A 20,358-nucleotide genomic window follows, 5' to 3' on the forward strand; every position below is an offset into this window, starting at 1 on the left:
GGGCCGCAGCCCAGTTCCAGAGCAGCTGTCTGTCCACCCAACCCCTAGGCTCCTTCAGACCCCCGCCATAAGTTCCTGGCCTCAGTTTCCTCCCAAGCAGGGAGCTTGCTGCCTTCAAGCGGGGCGCAGTGAGGGGTTTCATAAAGTGAAACAGCGCGCTGGACGAACGCTCGCCCGGATCCAGCGTCTCCAACCTCCCTGCTGCCCACGGGCGGGGCTGGTGCTCCTCCCCCCACCGCTGCCGGCCCGGCCGCCCCGCCCCGAGGGCGGCTCCCGCCCGCGCCCTGCCCACCGGCCGCTCACGCCGCAGCGCCCCCGCCCAGCCGCCCGGAACCAGCTGAGCACAGCTGGACCCAGCAGCCGCCGTCGCCAGCTCCTCGGTAGCAGGTAGGGGTGACCGCCGGGGCGTCGGAGGCCGCGGGATGATCTCTCTCCTCTCCCTCCCCTCCAGCTCCCAGCTTGCGCGCGCCTGCAGCTCGACCCGGCCGCCGGGCATCGCTGGAGAGGGCTTCCTTGCCCCCTTCGGGGGTCTTCCAGGGGACCGGGAATGTAGTCCCGGGGCTGGGCAGGAGCGGGGGGTTGGGGGTGGGCAGGCCTCCACCCACAGGCCCCGCTGCGCTGCTAACCTTGCCTCACCCCCGGGGGGGGGGGACTGGGCCGGGGTCGCCCTCGCACTTGGGGTGTTGGACGGAGAAGGCAGGTGAGTGCCCGCCGGCGGTCTGGGCGGTGGCTTCGCAGAGGTGTCTGCGCAGCGGTTTCTCCACTCCTGGGTAACACCTTTGTCTGCTCTCCCGGGCGATGGGGAGCCTCCACCTCCTCCTTCTTTCTGGGACCTGGACTGTTAGAAAGTTCTTCCTTGTCTGGGGCTGAAATCTGCATGCGTCTGTCACCTGTAGGCACTGTCTCCTCCCGGGCTCTGCAGGGTGCGTTACCTTGCCCGACGCACGCGCGAACTCCTTTCAGAGTTGAAGACCGTGATTGGAACCCCCTTCTCGCAGAGCTCCGGTCTCTTCTCAGGTCCACCCTCCCCACGACCTAAGTAAACCACCTTCCCTCTGTCCTGTGCATGCTAGCTAGCTGCCCTAGGCAGAGCCCAGGGACTGGGGTGTGGGTGCGGAGACGTTGGCTCTGCTCAGACATCTATTCCCTATGCTGCCCTCGCACCCTCTGCAGAGCAGAGAGGGCATCTTTAAAACGCCCATCCCTCATCCCTGGCTGTCTCCACGATTGAGCTACGTGGAAGGCGGGGCCTCAGGGGAGGTGCCTCTCTGGCTTTTGTTTGGCTTTTAGTACTTTTCAAAGACTTATTAATCCTGTATGTCCTGTTCTCCCAGGACCACATTTCTGACCAGGGCACGAGGACCTTTTGCCCTTTGCCCTCTATACTGACCATAGCTCCTTGGAGACTCATCCCCATCCCCATTCCACAGTGAGGAAACTCTAGGGCCGAGTTCATGGGACTCTTAGTCACATAGCAGCCAGGCCAGGACTCAGTTCCTACCTGCCCTGTGCCGACTCTTGGCTGGTGGGACTTTCGACTCTTTCTCTGGTTTTCCATTCACTGAAGGACCCAGTCCACTCTGGACATACCCTTGGGGTGCTGGCTGATGTTTCTTGGGGGATATTAAGGGTAAGTGGCTTGGGCCAGAGGAGGAAGGATGGGAAGAGGCACATTGGTATCCAGTTTCTTTGAAGCTGCATTTTCCTCTCCTGGAGCCCCCACCCCCCAATTTATAAATGCTTAGGGAAATTGTAAGCAGCTGGGGGAGCTTGGTTTGGCACTTGGGTGAGTTACATAGCAGCAAAGGTTTCCATGTGAACCAGGAAAGGGAACTTTACTCCAGAATTTTCCATAGTCTTGTTATTATGGACTAATATGAACCCCAGGGGAGCAGGACGATTAGCCTGTCATGGCATTTCCTTCCTTTTCTCCTACCCCATTGTAGTACCCTTCTGGGGCCCAGGAACCATCCTCAAGGTACTTCCCATCTACAGTGGTTGACACAACTGTGCCATACCGAGATCAGTTTTAGCTTGTGAGAGGGGCGACTAATTCTGGGGGAACCAGATCTCAGAAGTGAGTAATTATTTACCAGGAAAAAAAAAATGGATCCTGGGGAAAGCTATTCTAAGAAGCAGGGACAGTTTATGCAAAGGCACTGAGGTTTTCTGAACAATCCTCATGGCTATAATGGCGGGTGGGAGGAATGGCGGAGTGGTGGAATTGGGATTGTAAATGAAGATGGAGCTGAATTATAAACTAAGGACTTGGACTTAATTCTGAAGACACTGAGGAACTGAGAAAGGTTTCAAAGAGAGCAGTGATAAATATTGTCATTAATCTGGTAGTTGATATATGGGGTGCAGTGGAGGGTGCTGAATGGGAGGCAGGGAGACCTACAGGAGGCTGTTCCTGGTCCAGGTGAAAGGGCAGGCAGGTCTGAACTAGAGCCGAGCTGTGGGATTGAGCAGAGTGGCAGATTCTGGAAGCCCAGCTGAAGGTCTCAGAAGCTGCCACAAGAAAAGATAGCAACTGGAGAAAGCAAACCAGGTAAAGCTGCTACATTATTTTCAGTACGGCTGCTTTGTTCCTCTTTGTTAGTTTTAAAACAAGAAAAAAATTTTTTTTTAAGATTTAAAAATAGAGAAGAGTTCACACGCAATTTTGTCCCTCCAAACCCTCTTCTTCCCCAGAGGTGGCCACTGGTTAACAGTGGTGTGTGCGCTTCACCGAACTGTTACAAGCAAGAGCTGTTGACCAGAGGTCTTCAAGCTTCTTAGCCATGCAGGGCCACTCCATGAGGGCAGTTTGGGTCCTTCATGACTTGTGTCCAGGTCATAGAGATGGCTTCTGGTGAGACACTCTGTTTTTACAACCTGTGTCTGCAGTTTCTGAGTGTGGATTTGCTTACTAGAGACCACCTGCTTGAGGGAAGTTAGAAGCACTGGCTTAGGAGTACAGCTGCAGTCTTAGTTCTTCTGGGTGACCTTGGGTTCCTCATCTGTAAAAATAGAAGGCTTTTGGTCTGCATGATCATGATCATCATTGTCATCAAAAGTTACCTTTTAATATAACCACACACTGGAATATTGATTATTTCACGGATTCCTCGTAACTGTTCCTCTGGGGCAGATAAGAATGATTCCGTTTTACAGATGAGGAAACTGAGGTTTCCAGAGGTTATATAACGTGCCTCAGTTGTGTGGCTATTTAAGGAGATGGTATCAGGATTCCAGAAGTCTGACTACAGAGCTGTAGCTCTTAATTACTGCACTAAATGTTCTCCCACAGGTTCTGTCTAGTCTGGGCACTGTAAGAGGTGTGGAGTGTGTGTGGGGGGATGTCTGCTATGGCTGTTAGGAGGGATAGACTTAGTGGCTCAGCACCATAGCAGAGAGGCCTGGAGGGGCCCTCTTATTAACAACTCCTCCTTTTCTTTACCATCAACAGGGCCCCTGAGTTTAGGCAGTCTCTTGCATATTTCAGGAAATCAAGGCTCCTAGACACAGACTTTGACGGACAAGATCATTTGGTGAAATGGGAGCCCAGCATAGACTGGACCCCTCTTTTCACTATTTGAGCCCATGTTGTTGAAATCTATCTAAAGAAGCCAGGGAGAGTGGGGTCCCCTTGTGCCCCCTGGTTATTCCCTGAGGAAGTGTGGGCTAACGCAGAGAAAAGCAGGTCCCAGGAGTTAGGCGATTTTCGGGGGAGGGAAAGAAAGAGAGCAGTGTTTAGGCAGCTGAGGGATGTTAAGTAAAAATATCTCCTGCCTTTCAGTGAGCGAGTGTGTGTCATATTTCAGCTTGATGTGGTTTGTGAAGTTGGAGACCACAGGAAGCTCAGTTCTTGCTGCTGACCAGCTTCCCCTCCCTCGTCCCCTCTATAGGCCTGCTCTGCCCCTGCCCTGTCCAGGACCACATCAGCAATTAAGGGAGGGCAGAGAATAGCAATGGGCGTGGTGGGCAAGGCTAAGCTGCTGGAGGCCTGGGCTTGGGTCCTGGCTTTGCCACTGACAGTGCTTGGTGACTTGAACTGTTGTGTGCCTTTCTCTGGGCCCCAGACTCCATTCCACACTATGGCTGGACAGCATGATGTCAGGTTTTCAGTGCTGATGGCCTCCAAGTCAAAAGGCTTTGTGTTCAGCGCAGGAGCATGACATCTACATGTCTGAGAGCACAAAATGAGCTCACAGAAGTCATGCACCTAAGTTCAACTGCTCTTGAGTTTGGCCTTTTGGGGTTCAATTGAGGGCCCTCATTTTGCAGACAGGAAATTGAGGCCTAGGATTCATTTGCATACCCTTGTTTTAATAACAAGCAATGATAATGATGCCACTGTACAGAGATGTTAGCTGTGTGTGTTACTTTTTGCTTTTACTGGGTTTTTGTTTGTTTGTTTGTTTGTTTTTGGTACCAGAGATTAAACTTGGGGATGCTCCACCACTGAGCCACATCCCCAGTCCTATTTTGTATTTTATTTAGAGACAGGGTCTCATGAGATGTTTAGTGCCTCGCTGTTGCGGAGACTGGCTTTGAACTCATGATCCTCCTGCCTTAGCCTCCGGAGCCGCTTGGATTACAGACATGCACCACCGCACCCAGCTGCTTTCACTGGTTTTTGACAGTCTTGTGAAGGAAGAGGACTCCACTTTATAGATGAGAAAACTGAGGCTCTGCCTAGAGAAATGAAATAACTTTCTTTTTTTCTTTGAGCCTCACAGTATCCCTGAGGTTGTCATGAGGTGATATATTTTGCTGATGAGGAGAACTGAGGCCCAGAGCTGTGAGCTCCCTTGCCCAGGGGTCACCTGGACAGAGAGGTTCCTTCCCAGGCCCTCCTGCCTCTCCTTGTGCTGGCTTGGCTTTTTCTGCATCACAGGGCACCTCTGCCTCTCTTGTATTCAGTACTTGGATTAAGGAATAAGAACAGTTTTTTCCTGGGCTGTGAAGTATCCCTGAAACCCATTCGTCCTAGAGGGATTCAGAAAGAATTGGAGCCATGGAGCCATGTGGACCAGGACCAGGCCAGTGGGAGTGGCTTCATTTATTCTTCTGAGCTAATTAAACAAATAGTTTTTTTTTTTTTTTTTACTTTCTAATTTCAACAAATATATCATCTGGGTCAGGCTTATTTGTCAAACAAGATATATATATATATATATATTCCGTATATGTGAGCCTTCAGGGTGGGGCTGGGCCCGGCTTCAGTGGCTGTGGCTGGGCTGGGCTCTCGTTGGCACTCTGTAAATACTAGTTAAATTTGGGGAGTGGCTTAGTGACATTGGTGGCACATGTATTTTTCTCTTTCCTTCTCCATGAACCTTTATCCCCCTTATAATAAATGCTTCTGATGGAAAATTTAGAGGAAAAAATATTTTAAAAAATAAGACCTGACTGTGATTCTACCAAGCAGAAGCAATCACTGCTGACATTTGGATACATTTTCTTCCTGATATTTTCAGTGCCTTTGTTTTGATGCCATGTAAAATTGTGGTCATACTGCTTTTATAATTTTCTATCCTGGCTTTTTGGGGTTTTAAAAGTCTACTATATTTAAGTAGTATCAATGCACATTTAGTTTATTTTAGATGAGGGGATTAAAATGAAACGATGCATTTTATTTAAAAAATTTTTTTTTTGGACAGTGCTTAGAATCAAACCCAGGCCCTCAAGCAGGCTGGGCAACTGCTAAACTCCATCCCAGCCTTACTGTTTTAAATTATGAAAGTGATTCATGCGCATAAGACTTTTCATCACTCTCTAACATGCCATCTTTGATGTGCATATGCCATATTTACTTGATAATCCTCTATTATTAAATATTTAGGCTGTTTACAAACACTAGTGTAATGAACACCCTGGGGCATAAGTTTTTGTATCTGCACAAAGGTATCTGCGCGGTCCAGTGTCAAGAAAGGCTAAAGAGTTAAGATTCCAGGCTGAGAGCAGAGAGAACTCTGTTCTGCTTCCAATTTCTGCTTTGCACTTGCAATAAGACCTTGAGCAAGTCATGTCTCTGTGCTTTGGTTTCCTCATCTATAGAGGTAGGATTTCAACACTGAGTTCATAGGAATTTAAAAAATGCTTAACATGAAAAAAAAATGCTTAACATGGTGCTTGACAAGTGCAGTCCTTCAGGTACTAGGAGTTTCTATTCTCTCATTTGATTCAGAACTGCCTTGGGAAGGGGCAGGGAGGGGTAGGTCATTTCCTTCTATGGATCTGCTCATGTGTTCTTGGCTTCCTGAGTTCCGTTGGGTTGAAGAGTGCTATTTAAGAGGTGGACTTTTGTGGGCTACCCTGTGGCCCTAGCCCCACGCCACCCTTCCCCAGGGTATCTCTGTTTCTCTTACAAAGCATATTCCAGTTCCAATGACTGCCTTCTTTCTAGAATATTCTTTCAGAAGTAGGATCTATCAGCCCAGCTTTTTTAGCAGTGTTTAAAAAGACCATAGCATTCATGGTTGTATACAGTTCAGCATTAGGGCTTCATCTGAGAGCTTTTCAGAAATGTGGCATCTCAGGCTCTGCCTCAGAGTTGCCGTATTTAGCAAGTTAAACACACACAGGATGCTAAATTAGAATTTCAGATAAAAATGAATAATTGTTTAAGCACAGTATCCTTCCTGCAATATTCAGGACCTACTTCTACCAGAAACTTTCGCTGTGTATCCAAAATTCAAGTTTAAGTGGGCATCCTGTATTTTATCTGGAAACCCCATCTATTCTGGGCCTACTGAGTTCAAATCTGCATTTTCACAAGATCCCCATGGGATTCATGGGCAAATTCAAGTGTGGGAAACATTTCACCAGGGCCCCCACCATCAAAGTCCAGGGGGGAGTTTTTTGGTAATGAATGTGTTTGTAAAAGAGAATGCCCTATTTGTAAGGAGACTGATCATTCCCAAATCAATCATTTGTACACATCTGCATTGTATTTGTTTGTTTTTCTGTTTTTGTTTTGTAGTAGGTTTTGCAGTGCTGGAATCGGGCCCAGGGCCTTTCATGTGCTAGGCAAACACTATCCCTGAGCTGTATCCCCAGCCCTTAGGCTTTTTAAATAGAGGGTCCTTGTACATTGTCAGCTGAAGGGGAAAATTCTTTGGTAAGAGGCCCAGGCCTCTCTCAAGGCCTTAGTTTCCTCCTCTATAAAATGGACCACATCCTAAGCATCCCTGCCAGTGCTCAGGCCAGGTCACTCCTCCACCTCCACACTTATAACTGAAGGACTGGACTTTGTATTCCCAACTCCAGAGACTTAGGTATGTCTGTGGCCACTCTGGGCAGAGGACACTTCTCCTGACTCAAAACAGATTCTTTCCAGACTCCACTTTTATAGCTGGCTCTTAGGAATCAGGAATTGCCTGGCTGCATCTCATGGACCTCATGGACCCGATGTTCATGCTCCCAAGACAGCAAGTGTGTTTTCCAAAGCCCACAGCAAGTTGTCTGACTGCTGTTCTGCCACTTGTGAGATTTCAAAAATACTCACCTAAACCAAAATGCCCTGGTAGGATCAAGGAACTTGGCCATGGTCATGCCCCTAGTTTGTCTGGGCTGTGTGGTCTTGGGTAAGTCATTTCCCAATCCATGAACTGGGAATGGCACCTTCTCTTGTTCTACCGGGGTCTCCTTCTCCACCTGTCTAGGGTCTGATTGGAGCTTTCGTGCCTCCTAGTGTGGGTGTGAGATCAGTGACCTAACACTAGGACATGAAAAATGTCTCAGGCCCCTTCTCCCCTCAGACTAATTAACCCATAACTATGAGTTTCTAGAATCTGGACAATCCTTGAAATAGTTTACTGCCTAGTTGCAAAGTGAGGCAGGGCCCTCTTTAGCAGAGAGTGACTCAGTAGGAAGCCATCTGAAGGGGGAGAATTCGCCAGAGGGCTTAGTGTTTGGCTTAGATAAATGTTTCCACCAGAAGGTTTTGTGCTTAAGATCATAAACATTATTCTCTGTGTATCTGTGAATGCAAACTCTAGCTCCTGGAGAGGCCCCAGTCTGTTTTTGTCCCTGAGCTAAGAATGATTTTTATATTTTAAAAGAGCTATTTTTAAAAAACAAAAAAGAAACCGGGAAGAATCTGCAGCACAGGTTAAGTAGGTATGCAAAGACTTAAGAAGTATGCCTAGCCCTCTGCAGAGGAGGTTCGCCATCCCGCATCTAGAGCAACCAAAACTTTGTGTTTTTCTCGAGTGAGCGAGAGGCCTAGCCTTACAGTTGACATTTAGTAAGACCAAGGATAGGGGAGGCAGCCTGGTTTGGTGGGAACTGTCCAAACATCTTAGCTGTGTGACTCTAAGTCTTTGTATTTGCTTTGCCAAAGGAGAACAATATTATCTACCTGGTAGAGTTATCGGGAGGCTGAATCATGGCGACTATGGAGTTTAACACTTGGTGTACAGAAAGTGATAACTGCTTGTCGGGGGTGGTAGTTTGAATCCTTTTGGCGTTACTGGACATCGGACACCTGAAAGTCCTCCCAATGAATTGGGGGTGGTCCCCTAGGATGAAAAAAGGCTCTGTCCCAGCCTCCCCCACTCTACCCCAGCTTCCTACTCCACCCTTTAGCCACCCAAAGTTCTGCAGCAGCTTGCACATTTTGTCTAATGAAGCAGACTGAATTGACGGCGGGGGGGGGGGGGGGGGGGGCTCTAAATTTAGGAGCAGCTTCCTCATGCTGAGAATGGAAGTGTGGGTTGCACCCCCAACCCTGGGAGCACAGATCGCCTGCCCACTGTCTGTCCCGTGTGGGCCAGCTAAATCTTCCTATGTGCATTTCCTGCCTTTTGTCCCTCTTTGGCCAACTGAGTCTACACATGTGTGTCACCTGACTTTCATTTCTACAATTTGTAACTTCCTTATGGGACTAGGGACAGGCAGCCTAGCTGAGTCTCCCCAGTTTGGTCAAAATGCATAAAGTTCACTATTCATTTTTCCATCTTTGCTTATTTCTGGGATCTGGGCAGGGTCCCTGGGCAAGGCTGCTGGTAACGCTAGGGGTGCACTCTGTCCCCTGGGCTGGCCTTCACACCGGTGGACGGCTCTGACGCAGAATGTGCTCCTCACCTTGTGCTGGGAGTTATAATTCAGCCAATAGGCACTGAGTGAGCACCCGCTGGGGTTATGAGTACTGAAAAGAAACCTCTGTCTTTTCTGGCCCTGGTGGGAGCTTGTGGGCGGTGGACTAGAGTCAACGGTTTGTGGACCTGGTTTTTAAGTTGCTGTAGCCTCAAGGTCCAAAATGGAAAACAGACCCACTTAGAGTTGGTTAGCTGGGCTCATTGTAAACCCAGCCAAGTTTGAAAACCAGGCCTCCTGCTGTCCTGATCTTGGGGAGAATGAGGTGCTTTTCTTGCCCATAGATGGCAGCATCTGTACTCTCAGCAGGCTCTGTGGGAGTGCGTGTGGACACACGTGTTATGCGTGTGTGCTAGCATATGATTTTCTATTTTCTTCCTTTAGTGAATCTGGAGCTGTGGTGGCCTTGGCCCAAGGCCAGGCTCTGGGATATATCAGCGGCTGACGTGGAAATACCATTCCAGTGCAGTGTGACAGGGAAGACCTGGGGGCGGTGGGGACTCAGAGGAAACAGTCTGTCTAAGGGTTGTGTGAAGGAGTCAAGGGATAGAGTGCAGTCGTGTCTGGCTGGAGCCTGGCGGGGTGCAGGTGGAAGACAGGAACCGGTGAGAGCTGAGGCTGGAGAGGTGGGCAGGGGCAGATCATGAAAGGTGATTGAAAAGTATGTTAAGCGTCTTGCCCTTTGTCTGGGGGCCTTACAGGAGCCACGGCAGAGTCTGTGCAGAGAAGCAACTTGGTCTGGGCCTGCTTTGAAGAGGTTGCATTGTTGGGGAGATAGAGGAGGCAGGAAGACCAGTTGGGGTGACTGCAGCCATCCAAGTGAGAGGAGATGGTGCATGGACCAAGATGCTGGTGTCAGGGGTGAGGCGGAGGGGACAGTGAGAGCAGCGGGTGGAGGAGGGTGATCCCTGGCATCTGGCCTGGTCCCTTGTGTGTTTGATGAATGGTGGTGCTGTTTGCTGAGAGGGCGACTGTGGGGGAGAGGTGGCACAGAGCAGGTTGCCCGTGGGAGCATAGGCAGCACCTTGGGTGAGCATGAGCATGGGATTTGGGGAGTGTAGCAGAGAAGGGGGCTGGATTTGAAAAGTTCCGTCTCACCCAGAGTTGACAGAGTGTGAAAGGTCATTCGTCTCTCTGCAGGAATGACCAAACCCAACTTTGCTTTAACCTATCCCTTGGAACCAGGAAGTTTCTCCAGGACTCTCTGAGAAAGGCCATGTAACCCCAGGACCAGGGCCCAGATAAACATCTGATCTCTGGCCCCCTAGGTTTTGGGTACCTTGATTCCAGGTCCACTGCTGTCCACTTGTGTCATTAAAAATGCAGAGACTGTCAGCAATGCCTGGGCCATTTACCATCAGCCTGAGAACAGGGCTTATTGTGTCCTAATCCCAGGCACTTGCAGGGCCCTGCTCATTTGGGATCTTGGACTCTCCCTTTGGCTTGGAGAAGCTGGTTTGGGCAGAGAATTCTTCCAGTGTGGGCAGGATGGGCTTGCTCACCTGCTCCCCTTATGTAGATGGATGACCCTGGGTGCTAGGCATAATGGTGCACGCCTATAATCCCAGCCACTCTGGAGGCTGAGGCAGGAGGATTGTAAGTTCCAGGCCAGCCTGGGCAACTTAGTGAGACTCTGTCTCAAAATAAAAAAAAAAATTTGGAAAAGGATTGGGGACATAGCTCAGTGGTAGAGGCGCGTGTCTGTGCGCGTGCGCACACACACACACACACACACACACACACACACACACACACACACACACACGAGAACTCTGGGTGGTGAGGAAGGGCAAAACTCCAAGTTGTACCCCCTGGTCCTGCCGTGCGCCAGGTCCTGTGCTGGGCTCCAGCCTCAGCGGTGCAGCAGACAGAGCCCTTGCCTCCAGGAGCTCGTGGCCTGGGGAGACGAAGGCCATCACCAGATGGTGACGGTGCAGTCTTGCACAGTCGTGGAGCAGCAGAACAATAATAGAGCATTCTGTAGGTGGAAATGTCACGTGTAACAGATTGGGTCCCCAAACTGCTCACATCCAGGATGAAAAAGACACAATTCATAGGAAAAAGATTTAGGAATTAAATGACTAATAAGTAAAGAGTAAACATATGCAAAACCCTTGACTTTTTGTGTGTGTGTGTTGTTTAATCCTCAGGATGACTTCATGAGGTAGGTTTTAATATTATCCTGATTGTGGGGCTCAGTGGTCGAGTACCCCTGAGTTCAATCCCCAGTAGTGTGTGTGTGTGTGTGTGTGTGTGTGTGTGTGTGTATAAAATCCCCCTTGAACAGAGACTCAGAGAAGTGCTGTGGCTTGCTTGGTTACACAGGTGAGGGGCCAGTTGGTGTAACTCTAGAGTTATTCAGTCCTTAGGTTGGCTGAATCCAGACACACAATAGGGCTGCCTTAAATGCTCAAGGGATTTTAGATGAGCAGAATGAATAGATGAATAGAAGCATGTATCTCGGGTGATGGAGGTGAGAGTCCTGTCCACCCTGCATGTCTGAATGTCTAATTCTAGGTCTTGTGCTGTCAGTAGGGATGGGGTTCATCTGGAGCATGTTGGGAAATGGAGTGAGGGAACTGGGTACCCTTGTGTTGGGAAGAGCTAAAGGAAAGAGGATACGCAACTTGACTTGGGGGTCAAGAATCACTATTTTCAAGTGACCAAGGAGCCATTGGGAACCAGGGGGACGGAAGAGTTCTGGGTGACCCCAGAAGGTAGCACTGCGGCCAGGCCAGCAGGTGCAAGTTATGAGGGGTTTTAGTGCATCCTAGGGACAATTCATTTGTTGGCAGCCTTGACGGGAACTGAGTGCCCGGTGGCTGCTGGAGGTGAAGTGTGTGCTGAGGTTCTCGGCCCTTTGTTTTCAGGTGCTGCTGACTCCCCTGGTCCCGTGCTTCACTCTGCCCTCGGAGCAGCTCTTCTCCCTGCACCGCCTGGAAGGTAGGTGCAGCATGGCAGACGCCCATCGTCCTCCTGAGCCCAGCCCTGGCTGCCCAGGGGAGTCTGGAGGGACTCCAGGGGGAAGCAGCCTCTGGTGGCCATAGTGGATCCAAAGAGAGTCCCAGGTTTTCCTCCTAAGGCTCAGAGCACGCCTCTGGGTTACCTCCTTTGCTCCTCTTGGTCCTCAAGAGGGGGTCAGGTGACCCTGCAGGAGAGAGGCAAGGACCCGGCTGGGTGCCCCTAGGCCTGGCTCCCCCCCTGACTGTGCTGCTCCCTGGCAGCGTGAAGTGACTTTCCTTCTCAAGGCTCAGAGAGCTCTTCTGTGGAAGGTCAATTCCCTGTGAGGAAGAGGGACGGGAATTCTGCCCCGAGATTTTGGAGAGGCCTGGGGTGTGGCCCCAGGTCCCTGGCTGGTTGACCTTAGGAGCAGCACCTGAGAGTGAGTCAAGGGTGTGGATGAGTCATTCCCGCAGGTGGCTGGCAGGGTGGGGCCACCTGACTATCAGATTCCCAGGTGAGCTGAGGTGGGTGGGGCGCAGAGGTGAGGGCATCCAGCCAGGAGTGCGGGTTCCCTTCCCAGCGTGGGCCTCAGTTTCTCTGCCCACGAGTTGAGCACGTCCGTTCCCCCTCCCCACCACCTATCAAGATTGTCCTGAGGACAAAATAAGCTCCAAGATGCCAGAGGGCTTTGGCCACAACCTTCTGCTTCTGGCGACGGAAGAGAAGGAATTCTGCTTAGCAGTTGTGGGGAGCACCTGGAGCACCCGCCAGATCATACTGTCACCCTCGGTGGCCAGAAGGAGGAAGGGATGAGTGCAGATGGCTTGCTTGTCCTTGCAGCCACTGTCTTTCTCTCCCAGAGCCTAGATCCCCAGCCCTTTTTATATTTTATTTAGAAACAGGATCTCACTAAATTACTTAGGGCCTTGCCAAGTTCCTGAGGCTGGCTTTGAACCTGCGATCCTCCTGCCTCAGCCTCCCAAGCTGCTGGAAGGCCGCATGCGCCCCCACGCTGGGCTGAAAATGCCTTTTGATGGTCTCCAGGGTTCTTTGACCTTAAAGCCAGGGATTCCTAGAGGGACCCGTCCTACTTGTCCTACTTCAGGTGCCCAAGGACCATGTCTCAGTTCTGATGCTCCTGCTTTGACACCCCCAAAAGCTGAACTGCCTCAAAGTCGTCTGCTGATAAAGAGTGTTCTAGTCTGTGCATGCTCTTGGTAATGATGTCTCTGCCTGTCCCAGAAGGCCCAGCCTGTCACCTGAGAGCTTTGCCTGTTCACCCTGTCAGTCCTCTGTCCCCTGCAGTGTACCCACCTCACAGTCTCCAGGAATGTTGGTTCAACTGAGGAGACCCCAGTGACCTGCGGGTCAAACCCTTAGGTCTCCTTTTCTGCATCTCTGGCGCATGTCTAATTCCTCCTTCTAGAACTCCTGCCTCTTTGCTCCTGGGATGCTGTGCTATTATTTTTCCCCCCAATTTCTCTGATCTTAGTCAGGGTCCTGTTTTACTGCCTCAAATGTTCCCCAGGGTTCTGACCACTTCTTGTCTCGAGTTGCATAAGTAGGTCCATTCATGCATTCATTCACTTACTTATTTAATTCTGAACCTGACAGATATTTAGGGCCTTAGCTGGGTGTTGATACCACAGATTCGTTCTCTCTTCAGCTATGAAGGAAACGATGGGGAAAAGGGTGGGGTCTTGTCTTGGTGGGTCAGGAAGCCTCCCGTGGAAAACCCAACCCCTGAGGAGGGAGCAGGAGGCCGTGGGGTGAGCATGGATGATGGAAGGACCCCCCTGGTAGAGCAAATGGCTGGGGAGGCTCAGAGCAGAGACAGGAGGGAGCCTGGGAATGTTCAGGAACTAAAAGAAGGGAGGGAGGTCCGCCAGGGACGGGGCCATGGTGGGAGAAGAGCCAGGGACCTGGAACAACCACGTTATTGGGCCCTGGAGTCTGGGTTTAATGCTAGGCACCAGCGAACCTCTGGAAGTTTTTAAGGGAGGCAGTGACTTGCCCGAATCTCATTAGTAGAACCCCTGAAAGAGACCCTAGGAGGACCCTCCGAAGCCCTGGGGGTGTAATTTTGGGTTCTTCCACACTGGGGTGTCCTGATGCTACACCATGATGTGAGGCTTGGCCTTGGGCAGTCCTGGGAGTGAGCACTTTTCCAGGACTGTCTTGGCTCTTCTGTTTTTTCACACAGAGGCCAAACTTCACCGACTTGGACGGGGAGCTGAGTCACCATTCCCTTACCCTGGAGAGCCGCTCTCGTCCCAGGGGGAGACAGTGGTGGCTAATGCCCTGAGTGCATTTCGGCTGCCAAGGGGCCCAGGCAACCAGCAAGGGCTTCTCCTCCTCTTGAAATAAGGAATGGGCTAAAGAGGGGAGTTGGGCACTCTGGGAAGAGGGTTGTGTTTGCCACCTGGAGGAGCCCTGTGCTTGGGGACTAGTGACCAGCATTTGGGGGTTGAGGTGGGAAGTGGCAAGAGGGGACGTGGAAAGCAGAGTTGGGAGAGGCCTTGGATGTTTAGCCCTGACCCTCGGGGCACCAGGGAGCCATGGACCGACCTGATCAGTGGATTTCAGAGCAGACAATCACAGCAGGCAGAGGGGAGGGTGGATCGGAGAGGATGGTGTGGGAAGCCGGTTGGCAAGAACAGTGTCACTGGGGGAACGTTGTCACCCGCCTTCACCACACACACAGAAAGATCCTCCATTCCCCTTTCTGTTCCTTGCCCTTGATGGGTTTTGCCCCCATTGTCCTGCCTGAGCTGCCCAGAGCTAGGCCACTGCAACTGGGCTCAGGGGCAAACAGGTCTGAGCATGACCAGGGCTTGCCATTCGTCCCTTAACACTTTCCGAGTCCCTCTCAGACTCAATTTCCTCATCCGTTCAATGGGGCAATGAGGTCGTTGAGATCTGCGTAATGGGGAAAGGGGGGTCCTTCGCAGTGCTCGGTGCATGGGATGGCGTCTTCATCTTACGGCTGAGGAATCTGGGGTCCAGAGAGGGGCAGTGGCACATCCAAGGTCACTTCCGTGGAGGCCTCAAATCTGATCATTTATTGCAATTCCAATTTTTCAAATGGTGATCATTTAAAAATTCCCAGGTCAACTAGGGGAGAAAATAAAACAGGCATCTGAGGGGCAGGGGTTGTCCCCAAACAGTCCCAGGGAGTATCCTGGATAGAAGGACCGGAGGGCATTACATCCAGCCTCCCTAGTTCACCTGTGGGGACGCCAAGGCCCAGGGAGAGGTAGTGACTGGCAGCCAGGGTGGGGGTCGGGGAAGGCGGAGGCCAAGGCAGAGCTCAGTGGTGTACGTAGGCAGTGGGGCTCTTCGCACTGCCTCAGGCTTAAGAAAGTGAACTGCAGCGTGAACAATGGTTTCCCGAGGAAGTTTTGGTTTTTCACCGTGTGGAGGAGAAAGGCTGTTTTGGGAACTGCATGCCCCTGAGGTCTGTGGAGTCCGGCTTGGCACAGCTATTTCCGACTAAGCCCTGGGATCCTATTTATAGTCCAGTGTGAATAAGTTGGCCCTGTCAGAAGGCCGGCTTCCCTCTGCCCAGCCCCGCCATGACTGAGGAGGAAACCCTCAGGGACAATTGTGACCCATGGGTAAGTAGCAAGTGATCTGAAGTGCTCAGAGGAGGGGCTCCTGGGAGCCTGCTGGGAGCCACACTCTTGTTTTCTGGTTCAGCCACCAGCAAGGATGAAACCTGTTCCCATCCTGTTCTCGTTCTGCTTTCAGAGTCCCCACCGTCTCACACCTACAGCCCGACTGCCCCTCGGCCCCCTGGCTCCAGCTACACCTCCACACTGAGCATGCCCTGTGCGGGCCACACCGCCAGGCCTTTGCTTCTGCTGTTCCTCCCACCTGGCTGGCCGGGTCCCCTGGCAGTGCATCCTTCAAGGCTCTACCTAAGTGTTTCCTTTTCGTGGCTCCATCTGGTGTGGGTTCCCTTCTTTATGCTCCTGCTGCCCACAGCCACTTGAGCGGCTCCCTGTTTTCCTGTGTGTGCTCCCCAGGGGGCCTGGGAGTCCTGAGATGAGGCCTGACACTGAGGAAGAAAGAAAGGAGGAACACCTTTGTGACTGAGCACCTGTCATGGCTGCTCACCTGGTATGTCTGATGGCACCTGATCGGCTTGCCGTTCCGTACGAGGCACTTTTTACAGGTGTGCAGGAGAAAGAGTCAGGCTCAGAGTCAGATGTTCCTGGATGCAAGCTGTGCTCTGCACTTTTTTGTTGCCTTTGGCTGAACTTCTTTGAGCCTCAGTTTTCCTATCTATAAAATGGGATGGTGTCACCATGGGTTTGGGGGAGGGTTCAGCCTGACCAATGCAAATGAATTATTATGGAGGCGTCTGGTCCATAATGAACTTCTGTGTGAGGTAGGAGATCTTATTTCCAGGTGGGGAAACAGGCTCTAAGTTGGGGAGCTCCTTATCCAGGGCCCCACATGGGTTAGTGGCCAAGAGGAGAGATCAGGTCTGGGAAGTCTGGGCCTCCTACTCCACCCTGTGTTCTCTCTCCCCGCCTTTCTTGGCCCCTTGGGCCTATTCTGTTCCCCAGATCAGGGAAGCTTTGTTTGGGATTGTTTTTCCTAAGAACTTTCCTCTGTGGTGCCACAAGATGACTCAGAGCCCTGAGTCACTGGAGGATGAGGGCAGGGGGAGGCGTGGGAGGGAGGTGGAGGGAAAGGAGAGATGGGAAAAGGAAGGGGCCCCAGTTCTAGTTCTGGCTCTCTCTTTGCTTGATTATGTGAGCCTGCTGAGTTCCCTCTCTCCTGGCCTTGGTTTCCCCAAGTATGTGAAACCCCAGATTCCGGGACCCAGCCCAGATCTACAGACCCAGAGGCTAGGGGTGGGCCAGGGCATCTGTAGTCTTCCTGAGCTCCCTAGGGATTCCCCTGCACAGCTCGTCTGCAGAGGTGTTGGGATCCACGGGCTGGTGTAATGCTGCAGGGTGCTCCCAGCTGTGCCTCCGAGTGGTAGCTCATGGGATGCTTACTTCTCTTGCCAAGGGCTGGGGCACAATGGTACACCAGAAGGCCAGTGGCTTTTATTTTTCCTTTTTTTTTTTTTTTAAAAAAAAAACAGCATTCTTGATATATACTTTACCTAATTTATTGAAGTAAATTTACATACATATAATCCACCCGTTTTCATGAATTCAATGATTTTGAGTACATTGACAGAGTTATGCAACCATCTTCATATCAAGTTTAAGAACATTTTCATTATCCCCAAAATACTCTTCGTGCCTGTCTGCAGTCCGCCCCACCCAGCCCTGGGCTGACCACTAATCTGCTTTCTGTCTCTTTGAATACCCAGCCCCCTTGTCCTCTCCCAGTGTCACCCTTTCTGGTTCTTTGACTTTGTGCAAAGTTTTGCTCTGCTCTGAACCTTGGATTTCTCCTCATCGAGAGAGGGGATAATCACACCCTCTTTGCAGGAGGTTGCTTGAATGTCACCAATGTGCACAGAGTGTCTCAGGCTCAGTAAGAACTGGGCACGTGGGAGCCTGGTGCTCAGCACACAGGACATCTGTTAACAGTCCGAGCCCACATTTTAAAGTACTAACTTTGTGTCAGGCCCTGGGCTAAGCACCTTAAATGCATTATCTATTTTAATCCTTGGGACAATCTTATTAGATGAGTGTTGTTCATATCATTTCCATTTTATAGCTGAAGAAACTGAGGCACTGAGGAATAGCTTTTGCAAAGTCAGGTTGGTGATGACAGCTGGGAATCCCCCTGTCCCAGAGTCTGTCCTACTTAATTGCTACACTGCTTACCTGCCCTTCTCCTCCAACTTTGAATGTGAACCGTGGAGCAAGGACCTCAATGCATAGATTCAGGACAAGATTGATGACATGTACTCCAAGGGATAGGATCTGGATGTGGGCATGGGATTGGAAAGATGGTACAAGTGCAGGGTATGTCATACAACAGACATGACGTCGTGGTGCATGAAACATGATTGGGGCTTACATGCTGTGGGCTGCAGCCTCCAGGTAGATACCCAGGATGATGATGTGTGGGGGACACAGACCTAGTGTGTGGCACAGTCACATGGAATATGTGACGCTGGGCCCAGTACAATTCATATGATACAGAGAAGGGGTCACAAGAGTATAGGACTTGAGATAGGGCAACCACACAGGCTCCAAGGCAACGGTGGGACCCTTTTTCATCTGAGATCCTCCATCTTGTCAGTTTCTGGGGCCCCTGAGGGTGGTGGCAGGAGCCAATTTTCTCCTCCTCACAAAGGCCTGCCTGTTTTCTTCCCTTCTCCCCCCCTGTCTCTTTGGATGCCAAAGAGTGGGAGTGTCCCAGAGGAGTGGTGGGACCAGAGTACCCACTAGCTCAGAGAGAGGTCAGGGAGTGGAGCCAAGTCCACACTCAAGAGGCGCCTGCCAGGCCCCCAGATCCCCTCTCAGAGCCCGCCAGCCAGCATTGGCTGAGCTGGGTGTTGGAGCCGGTAATTTTCCTCTAAGCCCTGCTCCCCTCCTAGCTGCCCCTGCTGGCTCACAACTTGTCTGCATTCCAGAGCTTAGGGGAGAGCTGTTGAGATTCAGGAAGCAAATGGCTAACAGCTGCTGTGGAAGTGGTAGCAGTGCAGGGGAGGAGGCTGTTGTTTTAAAAAAAAATTTATTTTAGTTGAGATGAACACAATAATTTATTTTATTTATTTTTACATGCAGTGCCGAGGATCGAACCCAGGGCCTCACACATGCTAGGCAAGCTCACTACTGCTGAGCCACAGTCCCAGCCCAAGGCACACATTTCTTGATTCCTCCTAGCACCTGGAACTCAGGACCAAAATGAGTCTTATCTGCTCAAGAGCCCCATTAGCCTGAGAAGACTGAGGCTCAGAGAGGCAAAGAGCTTGTCTAAGCTCATGCAGAGAGGCAGAGCCATGGCTAGTCCCCAGGGCGCCTGCAGGCAGGAAGCTGAGGTCATACAGAGACCAGGTTAGATGGCACAGAGGATGTTGGTGGCTTGTCAGTGGGCAATGAAGTTTTAAGGGCACATGGGCACCAGATCATAAAGGGCCAAGCTTAGGAGTCCTAACTCCTCCTCTTGAGCAGGGAATAGCACAACTTGTAGGGACAAGGGGCTGAGTGGGGAGAGAATTCAGGCCAGTGAGGAAGCTGGTACAGTGATCTCAGGACACTGAGCTTGTATAGTGGCTAGTGTGGGAGTCTAGGGGCTGGGTGTCAGGGAGGGACAGAGAGTGCAGTTGAGTATCTCTGCTGTCGTCTCAGCCCTATCTATATACTGTCCTCATGAGATGATCCTGGTTGGGATCTGCTTCCAAGTGTCCCAGAGCATTTTAGAAGCCTACAGAAGGAGAGGGTCAGGCATCTGTGTAATGATAGATGATTGGCAGGTACCTGGTTGGAGGTGAGGCCCCAGAGCACCTGGGAGAGAAGGCAACACACATTCCTGGAGCCTTTCTTTCTGTCTGTGTAGTGTTTTGAGAGGAGGGACATCGTTCCAGTGTTGTGCCTCAGTTTAAGTTAAAAGTTTGAAAAATACTTTTATAAACCTATTAAAATTAAAAGGATTAGTAACAATAACAATGTCTTTGAGTGTTTGATATTGTAGCTCAAAGTTTGAGATAAATTTCAGTCTCTAATGATGCTACAGTGTTTGGATGCTACAGTATTTTTCTTTAAAAATAAATTTTACTGTGTATATTTAAAGAATATAACACAATAGTATATGACGTAAGTAAGTAGTGAAGCAAATGCACAATCTATTGCTTCACATCTATACCCATTATTTGTATCCATTTTGTGATGAGGACAGCTAAAATCTCACTTAGCCAGGATCCCAAATACAGTTCAATTTGATTGCTGTGCTTAGCTCCTACACTTCTTTATCCTACACATCTGCTACTTTGTATCCTCTGGGCTTCCTTGTCTCATTGGAGTTTTTCCTGTAACCAATTTTTACTGGTATTAAGGACCAGTAAACCTGTTAGATGATCTGACCAGTCCGTGTGTGTGTGTGTGTGTGTGTGTGTGTGTGTGTGTGTGTGTGTGGTGCTGGGGGTTGAACCCAGGGCCTTGTGCATGCAAGGCAAGCACTCTACCAGCTGAGCTTTATCACCAGCTCTGTCTGACCAGGCTTTACCTGAGGACACTAAAAGCTCAGAGAGGTTGAGTGCCTTGCCCAGCTTGTGGTTGTTAGGGCTCGGATCCTCGAGTGGAGCAGAAAGGCTAAGTTCAGAGAGGAGGGGTGTCATAAGGAGACACAGGGAGGGGGAGGGGAATGAGTGGCAAGGCTGCCTCTCCTGAAATGATTTTCCAACCCTGG

At 50.7% G+C, this 20,358-nt stretch overlaps 1 protein-coding gene across 3 annotated transcripts in view; it reads left to right on the top strand.

The window, feature by feature from the left end:
- The first annotated feature begins 241 nt into the window (after nucleotides 1-241).
- The window catches only part of Gsn (gelsolin), a 53,087-nt gene continuing 32,970 nt past the window's right edge, over nucleotides 242-20,358 (top strand). Inside the window, exons 1-2 of one of the 3 annotated variants that reach the window (XM_005320916.5) lie at nucleotides 242-387; nucleotides 11,958-12,030. The gene's annotated coding sequence lies outside the window, so the exon portion shown is untranslated. Of the gene's footprint in view, nucleotides 388-9,673; nucleotides 9,693-11,957; nucleotides 12,031-20,358 lie in introns of those variants that run through there. The other 2 variants (XM_078048115.1, XM_040286240.2) reach the window with 2 other exon arrangements.

Source organism: Ictidomys tridecemlineatus, chromosome 4 (genome assembly GCF_052094955.1).
Source record: "Ictidomys tridecemlineatus isolate mIctTri1 chromosome 4, mIctTri1.hap1, whole genome shotgun sequence".
Taxonomy (NCBI): domain Eukaryota; kingdom Metazoa; phylum Chordata; class Mammalia; order Rodentia; family Sciuridae; genus Ictidomys; species Ictidomys tridecemlineatus.